Raw genomic sequence first — 11,872 nt, forward strand, 5'->3', positions numbered from 1 at the left:
TTTCTAATAGAGAAGTGAGATTTTTCTCCCCCACAAGACATGCAATAAGGGGTCTCTTCACAGTCTCCAAGTCCAGAACAGTGGCTGGGAGGCGCACAGTATTGTATAGAGCAATGACTACATGGAATTCTCTTCCGCCTCAGGTAATTTAGACAAGCAATAAAATCTGTTTAATAAAACAACACCTCAAGGAACAATGCGGACAAACATACACACACACACACACACACGCACACATTCTTATTGTTATTTATGATTGTTTTCCTTTATTTTCTCTTGTTATTGCTTTTTAAAATAGTTGTATTGTTCTTTAGTGTTCTTAGTTAAAATGTTTGTTGCCGTTCCTGTCCATTAGTGTTCTGTATTTTTTCATGTTTTATGTTTTGTGTTGACCCCAGGAAGAATAGCTGCTGCTTCTTCAACAGCTAATGGGGCTCCCAACAAAATAATTAAAAAAAAAACTAAAAACCATTTAAGGTTCAGAAAGTATTCATGTCCCTTGACTTATTTCCACATTTTGCTGTGTTACAGTCAGAATTGAAAATGTATTAAATAGATATGGCCTTTCACCCATCTACACATTTTTTTATTTAACCTTTATTTGACTGGTGCAGCAGGTAGCCTAGTGGTTAGCGTGTTGGGCCAGTAACCGAAAGGTTGCTGGATTGAATCCCTGAACTGACAAGGTAAAAAGCTGTCGTTCTGCCCCTGAACAAGGCAGTTAACCCACTATTCCCTGGTAGGCCGTCATTGTAAATAAGAATTTGTTCTTAACTGACTTGCCTACTTAAATAAAGCTTAAAAACCTTTATAATTAACTAGGCAAGTCAGTTAAGAACAAATTGTTATTGACAATGATGGCCTACCCTGGCCAAGCCCTAACCTGGACAATTGTGTGAACCAGGGTCTGTAGTGACACATCTAGCACTGAGATGCAGTGCCTTAGACCGCTGTGCCACCCAGGAGACAAAGTGACAAAGTGAAAACATGTTTTAATTTATTGTAAATTAAATACAGAAATATGTAATTTACATAATCTACAAAACTTTGTAGAAGTACATTACAGCTGTGAGTCTTTCTGGGTAAGTCTCGAAGAGCTTTCCACACCTGGATTATACAATATTTGCCCATTATGCTTTAAGAAATTCTTCAAGCTCTGTCAAATGGGTTGTTCATCATTGCTAGACAACCATTTTCAGGTCTTGCCATAGACGTTCAAGTATATTTAAATCCAAACTGTAACTTGGCCACTTGGGAACATTCACTGTCTACTTGGTAAGCAACTCCAGTGTAGATTTGGCTGTGTGTTTTAGGTTATTGTCCTGCTGAAAATGGAATTCCTCTCCCAGTGTCGTGGAAAGCAGACTGAACCAGATTTTCCTCTAGGATTTTGCCTGTGCCATTCAGTTTATTTTTTTATCCTGAAAAACTCCCCAGTCCTTAACGATTACAAGCATACCCATAACATGATACAGCCACCTCTATGCTTGAAAATATGGAGATTGGTACTCAGTAATGTGTTGTATTGTATTTGCTCCAAATATAACACTTTGTATTCAGAATGTCAACGACTTCGCCAGTTTTTTTGTAGTATTACTTTAGTGCCTTGTTGCAAACCTGGAATATGTTTTATTCTGTACAGGCTTCCTTCTTTTCAGACTGTCAATTAGGTTAGTATTATGGAGGAATTACAATGCTGTTGATCCATCCTCAGTTTTCTCCTATCACAGCCATTAAACTCTGTAATTGTTTTAAAGTCACCATTGGCCTCAAGGATGAAATCCCTGAGTAGTTTCCTTCCTCTTCTGCAACTGAGTTAGGAAGGACTCCTGTGTCTTTGTAGTGACTGGGTCTCTTGATACACCACCCAAAGTGTAATGAATAACTTCACCATGTTCAAAGGGATATTCAATGTCTGCTTTTTATTTTACCCATCTACCAATAGGTGCCCTTCTTTGCGAGGCATTGGAAAACCTCCCTGGTCTTTGAGGTTGAATCTGTGTTTGAAATTCACTGTTCGACTGAGGGACCTTACAGATAATTAATTGTATGTGTGGGGTAGAGAGATGAGATCGTGTTTAACATGATTTATTTACGACTATTATTGTACACAGAGTCCATGCAACTTATTATGTGTCTTGTTAAGCAGGTTTTTACTCCTTATATAGGCTTGCCATAACAAAGGGTTTAATACTGGACTCAATATATTTAAGATTTTCATTTTTTATGAATTAGTAAAAATTCCCCTTTGACATTATGGGAAATTGTGTGTAGGCCAGTGACAAAAAAATGTACATTTAATACATTTTAAATATAGGCTGTAACACAACAAAACATGGAAAAAGTCAATGGGTGTGAATACTTTATGAAGGCACTGTAGCATGATGTTCTAATTGTTAGCATGCGATGTGGACATTACTTTTGAGGTCTGAAAACATCTGACAAACTTTGATATAAGCTGTATACCTCAACACCATCAGGAAAAGATTAACACCATATAATTTCCAGATCTTATTTGGTGCTTATTTTTTGGGGGGTGAACTGTTAGAATCGTAGATATAGAATGATTATTCTAATTCTATGGTTGGTGTTGTTTGGCATGATGATAAATTAAAATCCAGGTAGGATTTATGACAGGGTAGGAACCAAAGTGTTTCCCAGGGGACCCTAATCATATTTTAATAGCATTTAGACCAAGATTTTAGAATAGCCTATCTGATTCAGAACATGCTGTTGCCCAAACAACATGCTGATCTTCACCACCACTGTTAGAGCTAACATTTGCTTTGCCCTAGCTAGTGCATTTAGCATTATTGATTCATATTATTTTAGACACGGGTTGTAAAACTGTAGTTAGCCTGAAGTAGTAACACTGTAATCATATTATTGCATTGTAATTGCATACTAATGCAGTTTAGCTGTTTAAGTAATTACATAAGAAGATCAAAAAAGACTGGCTATCATGAAATGTAATTTTATTAATTTCCAAATTTCACAGGTACCAAAAACGAAAGAGAAAGTCTGACAGACTTAACTCCTAAAGAACACAAAATAAACATGATTCAGTGGGAGGGAGGGGGAGATGTGGTGGAGCTGGGCAGTGGTGGGGAGTTAATGATTCATTTGTTGTTCTTAATGCTTCAGATGGTTAATATGTTTCAAATGATATGTTTTGCTCTTGATGAAGTACGTAACGCGGTCTCGCATCTACCAAAACATGTATCTAATTACCGAAATGCATCAATGATAAAATATTCCTTGAATAATATTACAGAATTTAAAATATTTCAGCTGTGCATAAAATTTCGCTGTGCATAAAAATGTTATAACTTCTGTATTTTAGGCAATTCAAAACATTTGCAACATTTTCACGATGTTAAGTTTTTTTTCCCTTCTAACTTTATAAGTGTTATGGTAATTTGAGTTTTTTGTGCATGGTCTTGTGAAATACTTTTAAAAAATCATAAAATCTGAAAGGTTAAGATGATTGATTTAACAGTCAAAAATTTGAGATAGTATTTTATCCGTTACAAAATTGAAAAAAAGTGTGTCTTTTCAGTCTTTACCAAGAGCAATACCAAGTACGTTAGAATCACGGATGCGGATCTTATAACAAAATATTAAATGCACTTGTTACAATGGCAGTAATCATACACCACAGCTACTATTTCTACATTTTTAAATGCACACCAGTAGGCTATCAATTCCATTACATCTCAACATAAATAGTATAGTAGCAAATAGTTAGATTGTAACATGCCGTTCATTTCCAGTGTTGGGGAAGCTACTCTGAAAATATAGGTTACCAAGCTACCAATTACTTCACACTGGAAGAAGTTAAGATACACTAAAGCTACCCTTAAAGCTGCAATATGTAACTTTTGGGGCGACCTGACAAAATTCACATCTACATTTCTGTTATAGAGCTGTCATTTTCATTGAAAGGAAGTCTAAGAAGTGGTAGATCTGTTCTATGTGCGCTATTTCCATGCTTAATGTTTTTAAGTTTCGTTTTTGCACCTATTATTTTTTTTATTTTTTATACACAAAATCAAATTGTGTTAGTCACATGCACCGAATACAACAGCTGTAGGACCTTACAGTGAAATGCTTACTTACGAGCTCCTAACTAACAATGCAGTTTGAAAAAATTACGGACAAGAGATAAAAGTAACAAGTAATTAAAGAGCAGCAGTAAAATAACAATAGCGAGACTATATACAGGGGGGTACCGAAAATGACTATGCATAGATGACAACAGAGAGTAGCAGAGAGTAGTCTGGGTAGCCATTTGACTAGATGTTAGGGAGTCTTACGGCTTGGAGGCAGAAGCTGTTTAGAAGCCTCTTGGACCTAGACTTGGCACTCCAGCACCGCTTGCCGCGCGGTAGCCGGAAAAACAGTCTATGACTAGGGTGGCTGGAATCTTTGACAATTTTTAGGGCCTTCCTCTGACACCGCCTGGTATAGAGGTCCTGGATGGCAAGAAACTTGGCCCCAGTGTTGTGCTGGGCTGTTCGCACTACCCTCTGTAGTGCTTTGCGGTCGGAGGCTGAGCAGTTGCCATACCAGGCAGTGAGGCAACCATGCTCTCGATGGTGCAGCTGTACCTTTTGAGGATCTGAGGAACCATGCCAAATCTTTTCAGTCTCCTGAGGGGGAATAGGTTTTATTGTGCCCTCTTTGACTGTCTTGGTGTGCTTGGACCATGTTAGTTTGTTGGTGATGTGGACATCAAGGAACTTGAAGCTCTCAACCTGCTCCACTGCAGCCCTGTCGATGAGAATGGGAGCGTGTTTGGTCCTCTTTTTCCTGTAGTCCACAATCATCTCATTTGTCTTGATCATGTTGAGGGAGAGGTTGTTGTCCTGGCACCACACGGCCAGGTCTCTGACCTCCTCCCTACAGTCTATCTGGTCGTTGTCGGTGATCAGGCCTACCACTGTTGTGTCGTCAGCAAACTTAATGATGGTGTTGGAGTCATGTTTGGCCATGCAGTCGTGGGTGAAGAGGGAGTACAGGAGGGGACTAAGTACACACCCCCGAGGGGCCCCTGTATTGAGGATCAGCGTGGCAGACGTGTTGTTGCCTACCCTTACCATCTGGGGGCGGCCCGTCAGGAAGTCCAGGATCCAGTTGCAGAGGGAGGTGTTCAGTCCCAGGGTCCTTCGCTTAGTGATGAGCTTTGAGGGCACTATGGGTTTGAACGCTGAGCTGTAGTCAATGAACAGCATTCTCACATAGGTGTTCCTTTTGTCCAGGTGGGAATGGGCAGTGTGGAGTGCGATTGAGATTGCATGCCAATTGCATGCTCCCTCAAAATTTGAGACATCTGTGGAATTGTGTTGTGTGACAAAACTGCACATTTTTGAGTGGCCATTTTTGTCCCCAGCACAAGGTGCACTTGTGTAATAATCATGCTGTTCAATCAGCTTCTTGATATGCCACACCTGTCAGGTGGATGGATTATCTTGGCAAAGGAGAAATGCTCACTAACAGGGATGTAAGCAAATTTGTGCACAGAATTTGAGAGAAATAAGCTTTTTGTGCTTATGGAAAATGTCTGTATAGGTTATGTTAAACTTGACAAAAAGAAGAATATATAAAAACAGATCAGATTCGTTAGATGCATTTGATATTGAAAATTCATGTTTTGTTTGTGTCTAACTTATGTCTTTCAGGTTGGTGTATTGGGGCGGCCTGTTCTGCACTCTATATTTCAAACCAAAGCAAGACCATGTTTAAAGCTCACTATGGATCTACAAACAGGTGAGCCTCTGTAATGTCTTTGGATGTATTTGTAGTGTGATGATGGTGTGTTCTGTGTTAATCCTTTGTCTATCCAAAACTAACTGAATGTTTGAATGAATGTATTTACTGTGTGATTATTGTTTGTTCTGTTAGTCCGATGTTTTGTCTATTCAAATACCAACCGAATGGTGAATGAATGTATTTACAGTCAATTAATAAATCAATCAATACGTTTAGATTATTGTGTCTTCTGTATAATTCCTTTGTCTTTTCCAATAGTGAATGGTGAATGAATGTATTTACAGTCAATCAATCAATACAGTACACTATGTAGACACCTCTTCAAATTAGTGGATTCGGCTATTTCAGCCACACCTGTTGCTGACAAGTGTATAAAATCGAGCACACAGCCATGCAATCTCCATAAACAAACATTGTCAGTAGAATAGCCTTACTGTGGAGCTCAATGACTTTCAACGTGGCACCATCATAGGATGCCACCAAGTGGTAGGCTACACAAGCTCACAGAACGGGACCGCCGAGTGCTGAAGTGCATATCGCGTAAAAATTGTCTGTCCTCTGTTGCAACACACACCACTGAGTGGAAGCAACGTCAGCACAAGAACTGTTCGTCGGGAGCTTAATGAAATGGGTTTCTATGGCCGAGCAGCCACACACAAGCCTAAGATCACCATGCGCAATGCCAAGTGTCGGCTGGAGTGGTGTAAAGCCATTGGACTCTGGAGCAGTGGAAACGCGTTCTCTGTAGTGATGAATCCTGCTTTACCATCAGGCAGTGTAACAGAAAAATCTGGGTTTGGCGGATGCCAAGAGAACACTACCTGTCCCAATGTATAGTGACAACTTTAAAGTTTGGTGGAGGAGGAATAATGGTCCGAGGCTGTTTTTCAAGTTTCGGGCTAAGCCCGTGAAGGGAAATCTTAACGCTACAGCATACAATTACATTGTAGACGATTCTGTGCTTTAAACTTTGTGGCAATAGTTTGGGGAAGGGCCCCAGCATGACAATGCCCCGTGCACAAAGCGAGGTCCATACAGAAAAGGTTGGTCGAAATCAGTGTGGAATAACTTGGATGGCCTACACAGAGCCCTGACCTCAACCCCATCAAACACCTTTGGGATGAATTGGAACTTCGACTGCAACCCAGGCCTAATCGCCCAACACCAGTGCCTGACCTCACTAATGCCCTTACGGCTGAATGGAAGCAAGTCCACGCAGCAATGTTCCGCCATCTAGTGGAAAGCTTTCCCAGAAGAGTGGAGGCTGTTATAGCAGCAAAGGGGGGAACAACTCCATATTAATGCCCATGACTTTGGAATGAGATGTTCGACAAGCAGGTGTCCACATACTTTTGGTCATGTAGTGTATGATTATTGTGTGTTCTGTGTTATTCCTTCATCTTATACCATCTGAATGGTGAAAGTCTGGTGTCATTTCATCTTCTTTTTGTATGTGAGAATAGAAATTGTTTCTTAGGAGGGGAAGGGAAATGTTTATTTTCCATTCTGTATTTTTGATCAAAATTCAACTCCAGTTTAACTGGGATAAGCTACAAAAGTAATAATTGAGGGGTAGGCCACATGTTATAAAGATGGTTATAGCTCTTAAACTGAATCATATTATCAGCATGTTTCCACTGTCCATATCTGCCTACACCTTTAACGCCATTGACAAAATGATTACTCCGTTTATTTGGACTGTTAAAAGGGCAAGGATGAAGCTATCGCAACTCCGGATATGACCCAGATGTAGACACAGGAGGTAGATAGTAGAGTTTTATCACATTTATTATACAGGGCAAAAGGCCAGGGCAGGTCGAGGGCAGGCAGAGGTCAGTAATCCAGGGCAGAGTCAATGACAGAACAGCATGCTCAGGGTCAGGGCAGGCAAAATGGTCAGAACCAGGAAGACTAGAAAACAGCAACTAGGAAGACTCGAAAAACGGGAAAACACGCTGGTAAGACTTGACGGAACAAGATGAACTGGCAACAGACAACAGAAAACGCTGGTATAAATACACAGGGGATAATGGGCACAAATGGGAGACACCTGGTGGTGGGTGGAGACTAGTACAAGACAAGTGAAACAGATCAGGGCATGACAGAACCTTCAGGCAAAGACTTAGACGAGAGGATTAAAGCTCCCTAACATGTCATTATATCAAGAAGCATTTATAACTGTCCGAAATGGGCTCTCTTTATTAAGAACTCCAATAGGCCAATTTGGGTTGACACGGAAGAAGAACGTAATGCCCCATTTGGCGCATCATATTATCTGAGTCAACACTTAAACGTGGGACTGCAGAATCCCATAATGTCCCATACTAAGAAATGTGGCGTCAGATAAGAGAGAGACATCTTCACCTTTCCTGACAAGCTCTGCTTCATTATGGAACAACCATAACTACAAATTAGGAGGACAGGTGGTGTGTCTAGAAAGAGTGGTGTAGGTTTTGTTTTAGCCTCAACACTAATACATTTCACTTTTGCTTTTAGTGTCAACTTGAGTCTGGCTGTGGAAGACTGGTCCCTTAATGACATCTGCAAGTGGCTGAGTAGCAATGATCGCCATGATTCCATCCCAAGGTTCACAATCTGTCTGAAGAATGTCAACTCTATTCGATTGTCCACTTTGCAACAAACATACTTTATCTGTGTCCAGACTACTCACACATACTGGCCTCTATCACCAGCATGAACCCCATTTTCTAATTATCTGTGGACTTAATGGGTGTGGAAAAACAAATAGATGTTTCAGCGCCTATCGGTCACACATCTGCCGAAACCACAGAGAGCTTTTAAGCTCCAAGTTAGATGAGAATTGGCCTCATGATGAATTTGAGACTGGGACTGATCCCATTGAAGATGACGTGAGCAATGTAGAGAGTCTGCCAGAGGCCGAACATGTTCAAGCCACAGAGATCAACACTGAGCAGCTAATTGAAGGTCTCAAAAATAATCTGTATTTTTATTTTGAAAATCAGGGTAGAACACTGAGAATGCTGTTCATTGACTAGAGATCCGCATTCAACACCATAGAGCCCTCAAAGCTCAGCACCAAGCTAAGGACCCTGGGACTAAACACCTCCCTCTGCAACTGGATCCTGGACTTCCTGACGGGCCGCCCCCAGGTGGTAATGGTAGGTAACAACACATCCACCTTGCTGATCCTCAACACCGGGGCCCCTCAGGGGTGGGTGCTCAGTCACCTCCTGTACTCCCTGTTCACTCATGACTGATGGCCAGGCACGACTCCAACACCATCATTAAGTTTGACGATGACAACAGTGGTAGGCCTGATCACCGACAATGATGAGACAGCATATAGGGAGGTCAGAGACCTGGTCGTGTGGTGCCAGGACAACCTCTCCCTCAATGTGATCAAGACAAAGGAGACGATTGTGGACTACAGGAAAAAGAGGACCGAGCTCGCCCCCATTCTCATCAACGGGGCTGTAGTGGAGCACGTTGAGAGCTTCAAGTTCTTTGGTGTCCACATCAAAAATAAACTATCATGGTCCAAACACACCAAGACAGTTGTGAAGAGGGCACGAGGAAGCCTATTCCCCCTCAGGAGACTGAAAAGATTTGGCATGGGTCCTCAGATCCTCAAAACGTTCGACAGCTGCACCAACCTGACTGGTTGCATCACGGCCTCCGACCGCAAGGCACGACAGAGGGTAGTGCGTACGGCCCAGTGGGCCAAGCTCCCTGCCCTCCAGGACTTTTATACCAGGAGGTGTCAGAGGAAAGCCCTAAAAATGGTCAAAGACTCCAGCTACCCTAGTCATAGATGACAAGCGGTACCGGAGCACCAAGTCTAGGTCCAAAAGACAGCTTCTACCCCCAAGCCATAAGACTCCAGAACAGCTAATGAAATGGCTACCCAGACAGTTTACACTCCCCCCCCCCTCTTTTACACTGCTGCTACTCTCTGTTTATTATCTATGCATAGTCACTTTAACTCTACCTACATGTACATATTACCTCGACTAACCGGTGCCCCGGCACAGAGAGACATCAAAGATGGTAACTTTCTTTGTTTCACGGAAACGTGGCTCACTCGAGACACGCTATCGGAGTCGGTACAGCCACCTGGTTTCTTCACGCATCGCGCCAACATAAATAAACATCTCTCTGGTAAGAAGGGGGGGGGGGGGGTATGTCTCATGATTAACGAGACGTGGTGTGATCATAACGACATACAGGAACTCAAGTACTTTTGCTCACCTGACCTAGAATTCCTTACAATCAAATGTTGACCGCATTATCTACCAAGAGAATTCTCTTTGATTATAATCACAGCCGTATATATCCCCCTCAAGCAGACACATCGCTGGCACTGAATGAACTTCATTGGACTCTATGTAAACTGGAAACCACATATAGTGGGGCAAACAAGTATTTAGTCAGCCACCAATTGTGCAAGTTCTCCCACTTAAAAAGATGAGAGAGGCCTGTAATTTTCATCATAGATACACTTCAACTATGACAGACAAAATGAGAAAAAAAATCCAGAATATCACATTGTAGGATTTTTAATGAATTTATTGGCAAATTATGGTGGAAAATAAGTATTTGGTCACCTACAAACAAGCAAGATTTCTGGCTCTCACAGACCTGTAACTTCTTCTTTAAGAGGCTCCTCTGTCCTCCACTTGTTACCTGTATTAATGGCACCTGTTTGAACTTGTTATCAGCATAAAAGACACCTGTCCACAACCTCAGTCACACTCCAAACTCCACTATGGCTAAGACCAAAGAGCTGTCAAAGGACACCAGAAACAAAATTGTAGACCTGCACCAGGCTGGGAAGACTGAATCTGCAATAGGTAAGCAGCTTGGTTTGAAGAAATCAACTGTGGGAGCAATTATTAGGAAATGGAAGACATACAAGACCACTGATAATCTCCCTCGATCTGGGGCTCCATGCAAGATCTCACCCCGTGGGGTCAAAATGATCACAAGAACGGTGAGCAAAGATCCCAGAACCACATGGGGGGACCTAGTGAATGACCTGCAGAGAGCTGGGACCAAAGTAACAAAGCCTAACATCAGTAACACACTACGCCGCTAGGGACTCAACTCCTGCAGTGCCAGACGTGTCCCCCTGCTTAAGCCAGTACATGTCCAGGCCCGTCTGAAGTTTGCTAGAGAGCATTTGGATGATCCAGAAGAAGATCGGGAGAATGTCATATGGTCAGATGAAACCAAAATAGATATTTTTGGTAAAAACTCAACTCGTTGTGTTTGGAGGACAAAGAATGCTGAGTTGCATCCAAAGAACACCATACCTACTGTGAAGCATGGGGGTGGAAACATCATGCTTTGGGGCTGTTTTTCTGCAAAGGGACCAGGACGACTGATCCGTGTAAAGGAAAGAATGAACGGGGCCATGTATTGTGAGATTTCGAGTGAAAACCTCCTTCCATCAGCAAGGGCATTGAAGATGAAACGTGGCTGGGTCTTTCAGCATGACAATGATCCCAAACACACCGCCCGGGCAACGAAAGAGTGGCTTCGTAAGAAGCATTTCAAGGTCTTGGAGTGGCCTAGCCAGTCTCCAGATCTCAACCCCATAGAAAATCTTTGGAGGGAGTTGAAAGTCCGTGTTGCCCAGCAACAGCCCCAAAGCTTCACTGCTCTAGAGGAGCTCTGCATGTAGGAATGGGCCAAAATACCAGCAACTGTGTGTGAAAACCTTGTGAAGACTTACAGAAAACGTTTCACCTCTGTCATTGCCAACAAAGGGTATATAACAAAGTATTGAGATAAACTTTTGTTATTGACCAAATACTTATTTTCCACCATAATTTGCAAATAAATTCATTAAAAATCCTACAATGTGATTTTCTGGATTTCTTTTCTCATTTTGTCTGTCATAGTTGAAGTGTACCTATGATGAAAATTACAGGCCTCTCTCATCTTTTTAAGTGGGAGAACTTGCACAATTGGTGGCTGACTAAATACTTTTTTGCCCCACTGTATTCTGAGGAACCATTTCCCTGTTTGACCGCTAGGTTTTATGGGTATTATGACACCTCCACTGTGGGGCTCTATGTCCATTTTAATGTGCTGATCTAGTGATGGTTCTGTACCG

This window comes from Oncorhynchus mykiss, chromosome 5 (genome assembly GCF_057628025.1).
Source record: "Oncorhynchus mykiss isolate SJ-2025 chromosome 5, ASM5762802v1, whole genome shotgun sequence".
Lineage (NCBI taxonomy): Eukaryota > Metazoa > Chordata > Actinopteri > Salmoniformes > Salmonidae > Oncorhynchus > Oncorhynchus mykiss.